This window comes from Leptinotarsa decemlineata, unplaced genomic scaffold, assembly GCF_025532065.1.
Source record: "Leptinotarsa decemlineata unplaced genomic scaffold, Ldec_3_MD MMD2_tig00078422_RagTag_RagTag, whole genome shotgun sequence".
Taxonomy (NCBI): Eukaryota; Metazoa; Arthropoda; class Insecta; order Coleoptera; family Chrysomelidae; genus Leptinotarsa; species Leptinotarsa decemlineata.
In genome coordinates, this window is record NW_027412747.1 from 11,475,604 (window position 1) to 11,488,391 (window position 12,788).

Here is a 12,788-nt window from a genome sequence, read left to right on the forward strand (position 1 = left end):
ATCATAATCTGTTTTACATTAATGGTGTTCTATTTAGATTTGGGTGGTACGCTAGTGGTGCTTTTTATAGATTTTCTGTACATTCCTTTGGATATGTGAAAAATGATAAAAATTATATGTACGAAATTAGAATTTTTCACATTACTTCCAAATTTTTGGCAATAAGATTGAGAGAACCATGTGCTGTTCTAGAGGATGGTGATATTAAATGTTTTGGAAAACTATACATAGAGATATCACAAGAACAGTTAGCGAATTGTTTCAGTGATTGTGGTGAGATTACTTATGATGTCGAAATTTATTGACGAAACATAAAAGTATAAGATCATCACACGCTTCCTTTCGATAATGTATATGATGACGTCAAATAAACTCAGTTTGGTGCTACTCCTCAGCTGAATAGAAGCATTCCAAAATGTTCGTACTTTCAAAATGTTCTTACTAATGTGTTTGCTTTTTTTGGGTACTCTGTTATTCCCATATATATTTTTAAGCGTATTGCTTTCTTCGTGATGTAGTTAAGTAAGATAATTTTATCTCGAAACAAGTGTTTGCTCCCTTATCGAGTAGGTATCATTTATGCAAAAAAATGTATACATTCTCTCTCTTTTTTCATCAATAAATGATTGTCAAGTTGACGGGAATTCGGTCAAAATGTTGGAGAAAACCAATTTCTAAATTGTCGACCTTTCGAAACTTTATTTTTTCATCTTCAGGACTCTGAAGTACAAGACATACATATTTTAATGAAAATTTATAAAGCAGTTCTGTTAGAAACAAAATAAATTATGTAATATAACAATCGTTAAAAAATAATAAACGTTTCGAACACTTTACAAAAAAAACAACGTTGATGAGTACTTACATTCAGGGCGACTTCCCGAGTTGAAGGGTGAAGTGAATAATTTCGACATAAAATATAAATACGAACACAGGTTCCTGAAAGACGTTGACACAGAGACGAAGGGATCAACAATCTGAACTGTCTGTATATCGTTCTTTATAATTCAAAAAACCCATGAAAGAAATGAGAATTGTATTTGGAAAAAGCAGTCGGTTAATGATTCAAAAGTTAGTTATTGTTTGATTTTTTCTATTAGATTGAAATATGAGGTGTGTAATTTTTCAATATCCGACCTTTTGTTAACGCATTTTGTTCCATGTTTTGTTATTTCAATCATTTCGTTCGTGTTTTTTTCAGTATCGTCTGTTGTCCTATAATACTGACTGACTCAAAATCAAAAGTATGAAGGGACGATTTGCAATATTCTGCAAGGCTAGTAGGATTATTCGTTGTTTTTAGTGGGTTGTGTATATTTGCACAATCCCTGCTATGTTCAGTAGTTATTTGCTTGAGATACCTGTCTGTTTGCCCTATATATATTTTCTCACATTCAGCACATGGTATTTTATAGACAATATTGGATTTCAGGTCTTTTGGTGTTTTTGTTTTTATTCTCGTGAATGAATGATTTTTAAATTGCATTTTCAGATTTCATACTAATTTTGAAATTTTTATTTTCAGACCTGCTACATACAGTAATTTGAAATATTTAATGTTCAACGGTGTTTTTCCTTTTTTTTTTTGTTTATTTGTTCTGTCTGAATATAGTAATTTTTTAATTAAAAATCTAGGATAGCAATTCTTAAGTAACATAGTTTCTATTAGTTTTAGGTTTTTGTTTTTAAAATTCGCATGTACTAAATATGTAGCCCTTTATTTGAGATTGTTGATGATGTTTATTTTTTGTGTCATATGGTGGATAGAGTGGTAGTTTATAAATCTTTCAGAATATGTTGGTTTATGGCACCAATTAGTAATAATTTTGTTATTAGATTTTATCAGCAAACCATCCAGAAAAGCAATTCTAGTATTTTTTTCTTCTTCAACGATGAACTGAAGTTTGGGATTATAACTATTGAATGTTGTTAACATTCTATCTACGTTTTTTTTTTCTATGCACAAAACTACATCATCAACATATCTTTTGAAAAAAAATATCGGAAAATTACATTGACGTAGACATTTATTTTGTAAGTCAGACATAACAATATCAGAGCAAATTGGTGATAAACAGTTTCCCATTCCTAGGCCGAAAATCTGTTTATAGAAAACTTCATTGAAATTAAAATAGCTGTTACTCGTTACGAACCAAATAACTCAATTAATGCTTCTAAAGTGATAGTAATGTGTGGTTCTATTAAATGCCATATTTCATTAACGAGACTTGGTACTAGATCTATTGGTATGTTGTTGAATAGAGATACTACATCCATTTATATCAAAATGAATCCGTCTGGTACGATAACATCTTTCATTTGATCGACAAAGTCAAATGAATTTTTCACGTAATGGTCATCTTTTATAAATGCATGTTTGAGGAGACCATCCAAAACTTTACTTAAATTATATGTAGGTGATCCAAATAAAACTGACAATTGGGCGTGATGGAATATTTTTCTTGTATACTTTAGGTTATCACCAACTTTTTTGGCTAGGTATTTTTCCTCCACTAGTTCATTTTTAATGAGTTTGTTATTTTTTTCTCGAATTTGTTTTGTCGAGTCTTTATTCAGAGTGGCGTAAGTTGAATCATCATTTAGTAGTGATTGAGCTTTAATTAAATAATCATGTTTATTCATTGCTACTGTTATATTTCCTTTGTCTGCTTTCGTTATTATTATGTCTGGCTTATTTTTGAGGAATATAAATGCTTTTTTAGACATGTTCATCAAGTTTTTTTGATTAACCTGTGAGTTGTTTACGGTGTTCAAGTGAATTTTTAGATGGTCTCCTCAAACAATGAAGAATCCTACTAGCTTTGCAGAACATTGCAAATCGTCCCTTCATACTTTTGATTTTGAGTCGGTCAGTATTATAGGACAACAGACGATACTAAAAAAAATCCTGAACGAAATGATTGAAATAACAAAACATGGAACAAAATGTGTTAACAAAAGGTCGGATATTGAAAACTTACACACCTCATTTCAATATAATAGAAAAAATCAAACAATAACTAACTTTGGAATTATTAACCGACTTCTTTTTCCAAATACAATTCTCATTTCTTTCATGGGTTTTTTTGTCAGTCGTAAAGAACGATCTACAGATAGTTCAGATTGTTAATCCCTTCGTGTCTGTGACAACATCTTTCAGGAACCTGTGTACGTATTCATATTTTATGTGAAAATTATTCACTTCACCCTTCAACTCGGAAAGCCGCCCTAAATGTAAGTACTCATCAACGTTGTTTTTTTTGTAAAGTGTTCGAAACGTTTATTATTTTTTAACGTTTGTTATGTTACATGATTAATTTTGTTTATGACAAAACTGCTTTGTAAATTTCCATTTCAATATGTATGTCTTGTTCTTATACTTCAGAGTCCTGAAGATGAAACAATAAAGTTTCGAAACGTCGACGATTTGGAAATTATTTTTCTTTAACATTTTGATCGAATTCCCGCCAACTTGACAATCAATATCATATTCAACGGTCGCCATCCTATTCAAAGGTAACAATATTATTATTATTCCTGAGATTTGACCTCTATAACGGTACAGTTGAATATTTGTCTCATTTTTGACTTCGCAGTTTTAAAAAAATAGTACTCATCGGGTACATATTACATTTCTCAACCTCTTTGTTGCAGCAATTCATTTTATACATTTCACACTTGTAGGTAATTACATTTTTCATGTAGATCCTATTGTAAAATATTGTATGGAAAATAGTAGCTATGTATATCACAATTATAAACAATATAATCACAGATGAAATAATGTCCAGTGCCGTTATTTAGGAATTTTTATGCTGCCCAACCTAGAGGAAAAATAGTGCCTAAAAGTGCCCACTTGTTCTCTTCTCATTTGTGTCAAAACCTCATTGCGCATGCTCAGTTTACTTTTTCTGTTATCAACAAGAATGGTTGCCACGTAATAAATCTATTACCATTGAAAATTTTCATCACTGTTAGGCCGGGTACAATCTATTACGATTTCATAATTTGATAATTCTGATTAGTTTGCTAGTTGGTGACCGTTGCCAGAGTCGAAAGTTGAACCATTTGGACAAACACTACTTGGGGTGTAGAAACTTCTTGGGGTAGAGATGTTTCAGCTGTTGATGTATGCGGAATTTCATCTTTTTTTTCTTCTAGAGAAATCTATGATATAGGTTTGATATTGATTCAAATGTGTAGCAAAATTTCATTTTAATTCTCACTTGTCTACCATTTACGAAATTACTCATTCAACCAATCTGAAGCGTAAGGCATGAAACATACATATACAGTGTCATCCCCAAAGTATGCACCATATGGGAAACTTATTTATTAGGGGTTTTTCGACAAAAAGTTATTCCTGATAAAAGTTTGTGCATCCCCTGAAACTAAACATGCACCAACAAAATATACTAAAACACACTTAATATACGAGGAGCCTTCAAATATTTGATGTGGACGACAACGATGTTGTTTCACAGGAACACGCCAAAAAGTAAAGACATTCCTCCAATAGATCAATTCCATTCACCAAACCATAAAATTCACAATAGAACATGAAATCAATAATTGTAAACAGGCAACTATCAACAATCATTTCAATCATCCATAACATAAACTAACAGCTTATCACATCATCATCCACAGACTCGTCAGTATCCCGATGTCCACAGAGAATTTTGTTCATAACTAAATATGATGAATCAGCCGGTCAAAAGTATACCCCCACATCATCAATAATACAAACACTTTCAAAACATCGATATATACAGGAAAGGCATCAGACTTTTTGAAAACATGATTGTTTTCTGAACGATGATAAGTATAGGTGCAATTGGTCTTTTCCAGTTTGAAACCATTTGTGTTCGGAAAATCTTGTTTTAAAATTTCTAGACGTTTTTCCCATATAAATTTTCACAGTTTTGTGTTGGGGATGTGACGAATCATATTCGAATTGAAGTTGCTATCAACTGCAATTTGTTTTATCAGATTATATTCCTTATTAAAATTCTCAGTGGACTTCGGAATGCTGGCGAGTCTGGTAATTTATGTTGATGATAATGATTAGAATGGTTGTGGATACATGTGTCTATATGAGATGGTTATTTTATACGTCTGAAAAGATTTACACACCAGCACCTCAACAACTAAGAACAGAAATATGAGCAGGGTGACACTATTTACTCAGTAAATGAGTCGAACTTTAGATGCTGATAACATCAGTAATCTCTTCAGTTTCTTTCACAAAATGGATACTGTTAAATAAAGAACAAGTTCTGCCGCCAATATTCTCCAAAGTTGATGCGGTAATGTGGAATGAATTAAGTATGTACAAGATCTGTTCAAGAAATAGGGTGATTTTTCATTTTTCTCAAAAGATATTCTCTCATTCATCAATCTCAATTGTGCCCCCTTCCAAAATATTTCCTCTCAGATACAATGCACTTGTGCCAGAATTTTTTCATTTGGCGATTCGGTTTTTATCTCGTCGATATTGAAAACAAGAAAAAATCGCAGGGAAAGAATCTGGTGGATATGATGGCTGAGGCACTACGGCACGGTAACCAAAGGAGGCAATGAGCAAAACCGTGACATTTAGTCGAACTTGGCGTGCTTTTTGTGGTCCTGGCTTTTCTGGGATCTTCCATTGGGACGATTGGACATAGGTTTTGATGATACCCATGATTTGTCACCAATCATGACTATCTTAAGCAAATCTTCATGCCTGAAATTTTCGAAAAAAATGCATGGCATGAGCCAACCGATACGCCGACACTCTCAGCAACTTCTCTAATAATAATTCGACGATTCTTCATGACAATTTTCTACAATTCCTCAACATTTTCATTGGTTCTCGATGTGCTGGGGCGTCCAGGGCGAGTGTTCTCATTCACATTTTCACGACCTTCTGTGAAGAGCTTGTACCACTTGTAAACATTTTTCTGACTCAGAGTACAATCACTGTATGCCACTGTCAATATTTCAAGTGTTTTTGAGCACTTAGTTCCATTGTCACACAAAATTTTATGCGGATTTTTTGATCAATTTTTTCGATAGCAGAAAATCTTCGAAGACGCAAAACGTTTTTAACATTAAGCCTCTCAAAATATCTCAAAAAAAATTACTAATCATATGTACGTAACCCGCAATAACCGAAATTTCAACATAAACCTTGTTTTTCGAACAGACCTCGTACACACTGGTCAAACGGTAGCCAAGCGGTTCGGCGTGGGTGCTTTGTTCACTCACTCGAATTGACTGCCGTGTTGGTCGGTGGTTCAAGCCCTAGTCTGAACGATCGATCTTCACTTGCTACCGTCCAACCCGTGTTAGGAATCACACGTTAAAAGGTAGGACCTCGTTAATCCTCAACTCGCACAAGTTTCGACTTCTGAGGGTTGTCGTTCGTAGGGGTGCGACAGCTGGTTAACGGAAAAACAGATTTTAAACAGATTTTAAACAGACAGATACTGCAAATGACATCTTTTCAAAAACGGTTTATGTGTCCCGCAACTGAAATTCGCAGGCTGATCTAAAATGTTATTCCCCACCTGTACACAGTTCTCTATTCTTAATTTCCAGATTCTATTTCATTTTCATAAACATTTTGGAACACATATTTTCGAATAATAATTATACTTCAACTGTCCTAATTCATTTTATCTTCCGATCCAGAGTAGCTCATTCACGAAACAATATTTAGAAAATTGAAATGTTCATTTAAAACATTCTTTTTTTATTTTTCCATACAAAAAATTGGTATCCATTACATCAATTCCATTCATCAAAACATAAAATTTACAACAAACTTTGAAACCGATGATTCGATCAACTTTTCAGACCTGACAATCACAAAAATTAACAACAAAACCACACAGCAACCACAACAAAACCAACTCACACAAACCCAACTGTCTATAACCATTTTAATATCACTAATCAGCAAAAAAAGTAGAATTGCAGATTCAGTAGTATCCCCATGCCAACAGATATTTTAAATAAAGGACTCTCATTTCAAAGATAATGCTAACACTTTCAAAACACTGACATTTACAAGAAAGACATCAGAAAAGATAACACCTAAGGTGGACATAAGAAAAATAACAATTCCAACATCGACAAAGACACAGTGGCGGATTTACCAGCAGCCTGAGTAGGCTTGAGCCTAGGGCGGCGGATTTTAGGGGGCGGTAAATTTGTGCCAAACATTTTTTTTGCCTAACAGAAATAAAAAATAAATAAATACCTAAATACTATTAGATTTCATCACTCAAAACAAAAGTCACCTCGGCGATCCCATTGGCAGTCCCTCGCGTAAATAATTTGTGCTTCAGTTGGAAGTAGCAGTTTCGTACACATCATCCTAGTAATTCCATGATTACTTGTATTGGTAAGTTTGTTCTATCTTTCAGGTCCTCACCTTCGGATAGCTTCTTCTGTATGATTTGAAGTGCTTCTTCGACAGGAACGTTGGTGTAGAGGTTTTCCACGCCGAAACTGGTCAGTTGATCCTGCTCTTTGACTTCGATTTCCCCTAGTAGTTTAACGAAATGTCTTGAATTTTTCACAAAAGATGATGTTTTACCTTGCAATGGTTTGATTATTGGTGGTAAAACCTTGACAAGTTCTGAGTGGCTGAATCTCTGGAGCTAATGATCGATCTGAGCGGAACATCCTTTTTTTGGATTTTGGTTAGTCCATAAGAGTGAGGTGGCTTACTGTGGTGCGGTGTTAGCGTTGATCTCTCTTTTTCCGTAAAATAGACTTGGTGTTTTTTTAAAGTCTGGTACAACTTCCTTTCAATTGATGCAGAAGGGTCTCTTACGATCTTCAGGTATTTTCCTTTCTGAAGCACCTCTTCGATCTTCTGTTCGTAGATATCAGTATCCATCACAACAGTAGCGTTTTCCTTATCTGCAGGTAATATCTTGGTGGTGTTGTCTTTACGTAACCCGTTCAGGGCTCTTCGTTCTTCATTGCTGATGTTAGAAGTTGGAACTGGTTCTCGATCTAGCATACTCTTATTTTCCATCTCCTATGAAGTGCTTCTTCGACAGAAACGTTGATGTAGAGAAACACACACAGCGGTTAATCTTTTTGATTTTTTTCAGGGTTATCAAATCAATTTATATTATATTAGACAATGGAAGTCCGAACTGATGAAATACACCACGAAACATTGTCAACCACCTTCAAACAAACAATTTCAACATTGACAAGGAAAATAAATCGGGGGTCTACAAGCTGAAATGTGGCTCGTGTCACATTTTAGCTTGTAGACACAAATCCGAATAAAAAAAAAGTTTCAAATTGAAGAATCCCAATTCAACTTATGCATGTTATAGTCTGGGTCACAAGATCCTTTTTTGGAACTTCTATCCAAGGACATCGAAAATTAGGATTCGGAATGACCACTAGCAACATTTTGGAAAAATTTCAAGAGGGATTCGAAAAAATTACAAAAGTTATAAACGATTTAGTGAAAAAAAGGGGTTTTAGTTTTTTGAAAATATCTCGAAAAATATTAAAGATATCCGAAATTTGGAAAAAATCCTTGAAGAGATCTCCCTTTGAAAAGTTCTGCCTCATGGAACTCTATCACCAATATTTATAATTTTGATTGAGTGGCGAAAATAGCACTAAAATCGGACGATGCGCGTCCCGCACGCGCTGACTTATGACCTTTGAACAATAAAAATTATTGTAACCCATTGAATACCTATCATTATTAAAAAAAACGATTCACATACCTTCTAGACATCCTAGACATTTGAATAAATGAAAATCCATGGAAAACGTTTTTTCCAATGATCAATTTATTAGATATACTTTAGTAAATTACCTAACTAATTTTTACAAGTTTTAAATTTACCTACATAAAAACCCTGATAATTTTTAAACTAAAAACCTCATTTGTTTTTCACTTCTTGGAGTTCTTCTTGAAAGCCTTAAAAAAATTCCGGTTGGAAAAATTGAAAAATTATGTTTTTACACTTTGTTATCAATAATAAAAGACGTTCAAAAGTGAAAAATTCGAATAAAGCAACGAAATTTTTTTTTATATTGAAGTTTATTCGTATTCTTATTATTTCAAGTTACATAAAAATGATTTTTCTTAATTTTTAGCTTTATTTCTTTTTGAAATTATTATAAACAAAAGTATTATTTATAAGATATTTGAAATTTTTTGGAGGCATTTTCATTGCATAAAAAAGCATTTGTGGATTACCAATTTTTTTTTGCTACTAAATATGAATATTAAGAAACTATTTTTTTTTTAATCATAATTTTCATTTCTCTTTGATATTCTGAAAAAAAACCCTTTTTCAATTTATAATTTGTTTCAAACAAATTAATTTTTACGATATATTTTTTCAATTACAACCAAAAAAATTAAAACAACCATGTGTCACTTTTTGTGTAGACAAATTTTTATTTTTATTTATTTATTTTATTTAAAAAAGTGATAATGGTTGTTTTTGTTTTTTTGGTAGTATTTGAAAAAAGAAATATATCATTAAAATCAATATGTTCGAAACAAATCGTTTATTGAATAATTTTAATGAAGAAAATGAAAAAACAAAAAAAGTTTTTCTTCAGAATATCAAAAAGAAATAGAAATTATGATTTAAAAAAAAATCGTTTCTTTATATTCATATCATGTGAATGATATCTGATTTTATTCCCCAACGAATGTTTGAAATACAAACTGAGTGAAGAAAAGTATCTTCTGTATAATTCAGTGTTCATATAGAAGTATTTGTTTCGTAAGAATTTTTTTCTTTCGTGTAATTCAATGTTTATATGAAAGTAGCTGTTTCAGGAGGACTTTCTTTCAGTTTGTGTCTGAAAGTTACTTCTTTGCATGATCTATACATCATGTATAGAGTTACTTATTATCAAATTGATTACTTGCTTCCTTTCTTTGGAAGATTCTCTCATCCCCTTTTTTTTGTATCAGATGGATTAGTAGAAAGCCAAAAACTTTCTTTCCCAAAAAATAATTCATTTACAATAGTAAATACATTGTAACATTATAAATAAAGTAATATCAACATAAAAAAATACAAACATTCTGATTAAAAATACATATATATGCATAGAAATGTACTATATTTTCATTAAAACATCCTTCAATCGTCTTTTGAATATATTTATCGAATCACTTTCTTTAATTTCTTATATTTTTCAACTTTTATATTGCTTCTGTTTCTAGTATTACGCCGATGTATTTCAGCCACATAAGTTAATTTATTTTGTAGATATACAAGTTAATATCCAATTTTCATTTCAAAAATAAAAATCAGTGTTTGATACTCGAAGAGTTTCTTCACTGATAACCATTGAAGGGTTTGCAACATATTTGTTATAGGTGTTATCCTCGAACATTGTGAGATTATTCGCATAGCACGATTCTGTATCTTTTTTAGTCTGTTTATTTAATTTTGATTAAGAAAAAACAGAAAGGTAGAACAATAATAATATAATAATAATAATAATAATAAATACCCCATCTGTTTTGGGGTATAGAGGTTCCTGACACAAGATGCAGGGCCTGCCGCGAGGCGCCCGAGACCCTAATGCACTTGCTATCAGCATGTCCAGCATATGCGGTCTCGGCCTATATCCATCGACATAACGCGGCCCTAAGAGTGCTATATTACCATCTACGACACTCTTACGGTATTGACGAGACACCGGTGTTGCCCTACGCTCCGGGGGATATTGAATCCGTTGTGGGGAACGAGAAGTGTCGAATTTATTGGAACTATTCGTTCCCCACCCTCAGGCTCATACAAGCTAATAAGCCTGATGTAGTCCTTCTCGACCACCAGACCAAAACGATATTTGTCGTGGAGTTTTCAGCTCCTGGCGAGACGAATATCGTCAGAAAAGAGGAGGAAAAACGGATAAAATATCGAGATTTTCTCTTCGAACTCCGCAGACTCTATCCAGATCACTCTGTCAGGATGGTCGTTCTGATTATTGGAGTCCTTGGTGGAATGATGTCTTCTCTACTCTCGAATCTCAAAATCATACCGGCTTGCCGCACTAAGGCAGAAATCTTAGCCGCACAGATGCAGAAGGCTGTCATTCTTGGCTCACTGCGTTTGCTCAGGGTACATGATTCTCGGACCCAATGATCACTTACCCCACGGTGTGGGGAGTGGTCATTGGTTGATTATGCTGGCGCGCCCTCCCGAATGTATCGGGGCTTCGGGGGATAGGGCCTGACCAGCGCACACTACGGTAAAAAAAAAAAAAATACCCCATCTGTTTTATATGGATGATCTTAAACTTTATGCCTCTGGAGAGAAGGATCTCTATCAGTCCTTGAGGGTGGTGGAAGAGTACACGCATGCTATCGGTATGAAATTCGGGATAGACAAATGTGCAATGGTTCATCTCAAAAGAGGACGATGCGGGGACTACGGAGAGGATGTGCAGCTCGTAGATGGAAGTATCCTACACCATCTGGATGCCGGAGAGACGTATACTTACCTCGGGGTGGAACAACGCCACTCACAAGAGGTAACTGCAGTGAAAAACTCTCTCCGCGGCAAGTATCAGCACAAACTTCGACAGATCTGGTCATCGGAACTGTCGGGGAAGAACAAAGTAGCTGCAACAAATATGCTTGCCGTTCCAATCTTACTCTACTCCTTTGGAGTAGTGAAGAGGACTCGGGAGGAGCTGTATCAACTCGACGTAAGGACCCGAAAAATGATGCATCTCTATAGGAGTTTGCATCCCAAATCGTCCGTTCCACGGTTGTACTTCCCCCGACAACAGGGAGGTCGTGGACTTTTGAGTTTGGAGTGTCTACATGACAGAATGGTACTGGATACAGCCTGTAAAGTCGTCAGGAGTTCGGATCCCCTTCTCTGCATGGTCCGTGACCATGAGAGAGCAGGAATTGGAGCATTTCTCCTTAGGGCAGCTGCTCGAGCAGCTGATGAACTCGGTATAGTTTTTGACTCTGAACGAGGTGACTACAACTCTGTCACCGAGTTGGAACCCGTTCAGCAAAAAGCTCAGATAAAAGCCGCAGAGATCACCTTACTTCTGCGGAGACACAGGGATAAGCCGATGCATGGGGTCTTCTTCAATAACATTGAAGACCTTGGCTTATCAAAGCGCCTGACGTTCGCTTTTCTCAGGTCGAGTGGGCTGAAGTCGGAAACTGAGGGGTTCATCATGGCTTGCCAGGATGGTGTCTTCAACACCTTAGTCTACCGCAGTCGCGTGATGGGTATAGAGGTTCCTGACACAAGATGCAGGGCCTGCCGCGAGGCGCCCGAGACCCTAATGCACTTGCTATCAGCATGTCCAGCATATGCGGTCTCGGCCTATATCCATCGACATAACGCGGCCCTAAGAGTGCTATATTACCATCTACGGCACTCTTACGGTATTGACGAGACACCGGTGTTGCCCTACGCTCCGGGGGATATTGAATCCGTTGTGGGGAACGAGAAGTGCCGAATTTATTGGAACTATTCGTTTCCCACCCTCAGGCTCATACAAGCTAATAAGCCTGATGTAGTCCTTCTCGACCACCAGACCAAAACGATATTTGTCGTGGAGTTTTCAGCTCCTGGCGAGACGAATATCGTCAGAAAAGAGGAGGAAAAACGGATAAAATATCGAGATTTTCTCTTCGAACTCCGCAGACTCTATCCAGATCACTCTGTCAAGATGGTCGTTCTGATTATTGGAGTCCTTGGTGGAATGATGTCTTCTCTACTCTCGAATCTCAAAATCATACCGGCTTGCCGCACTAA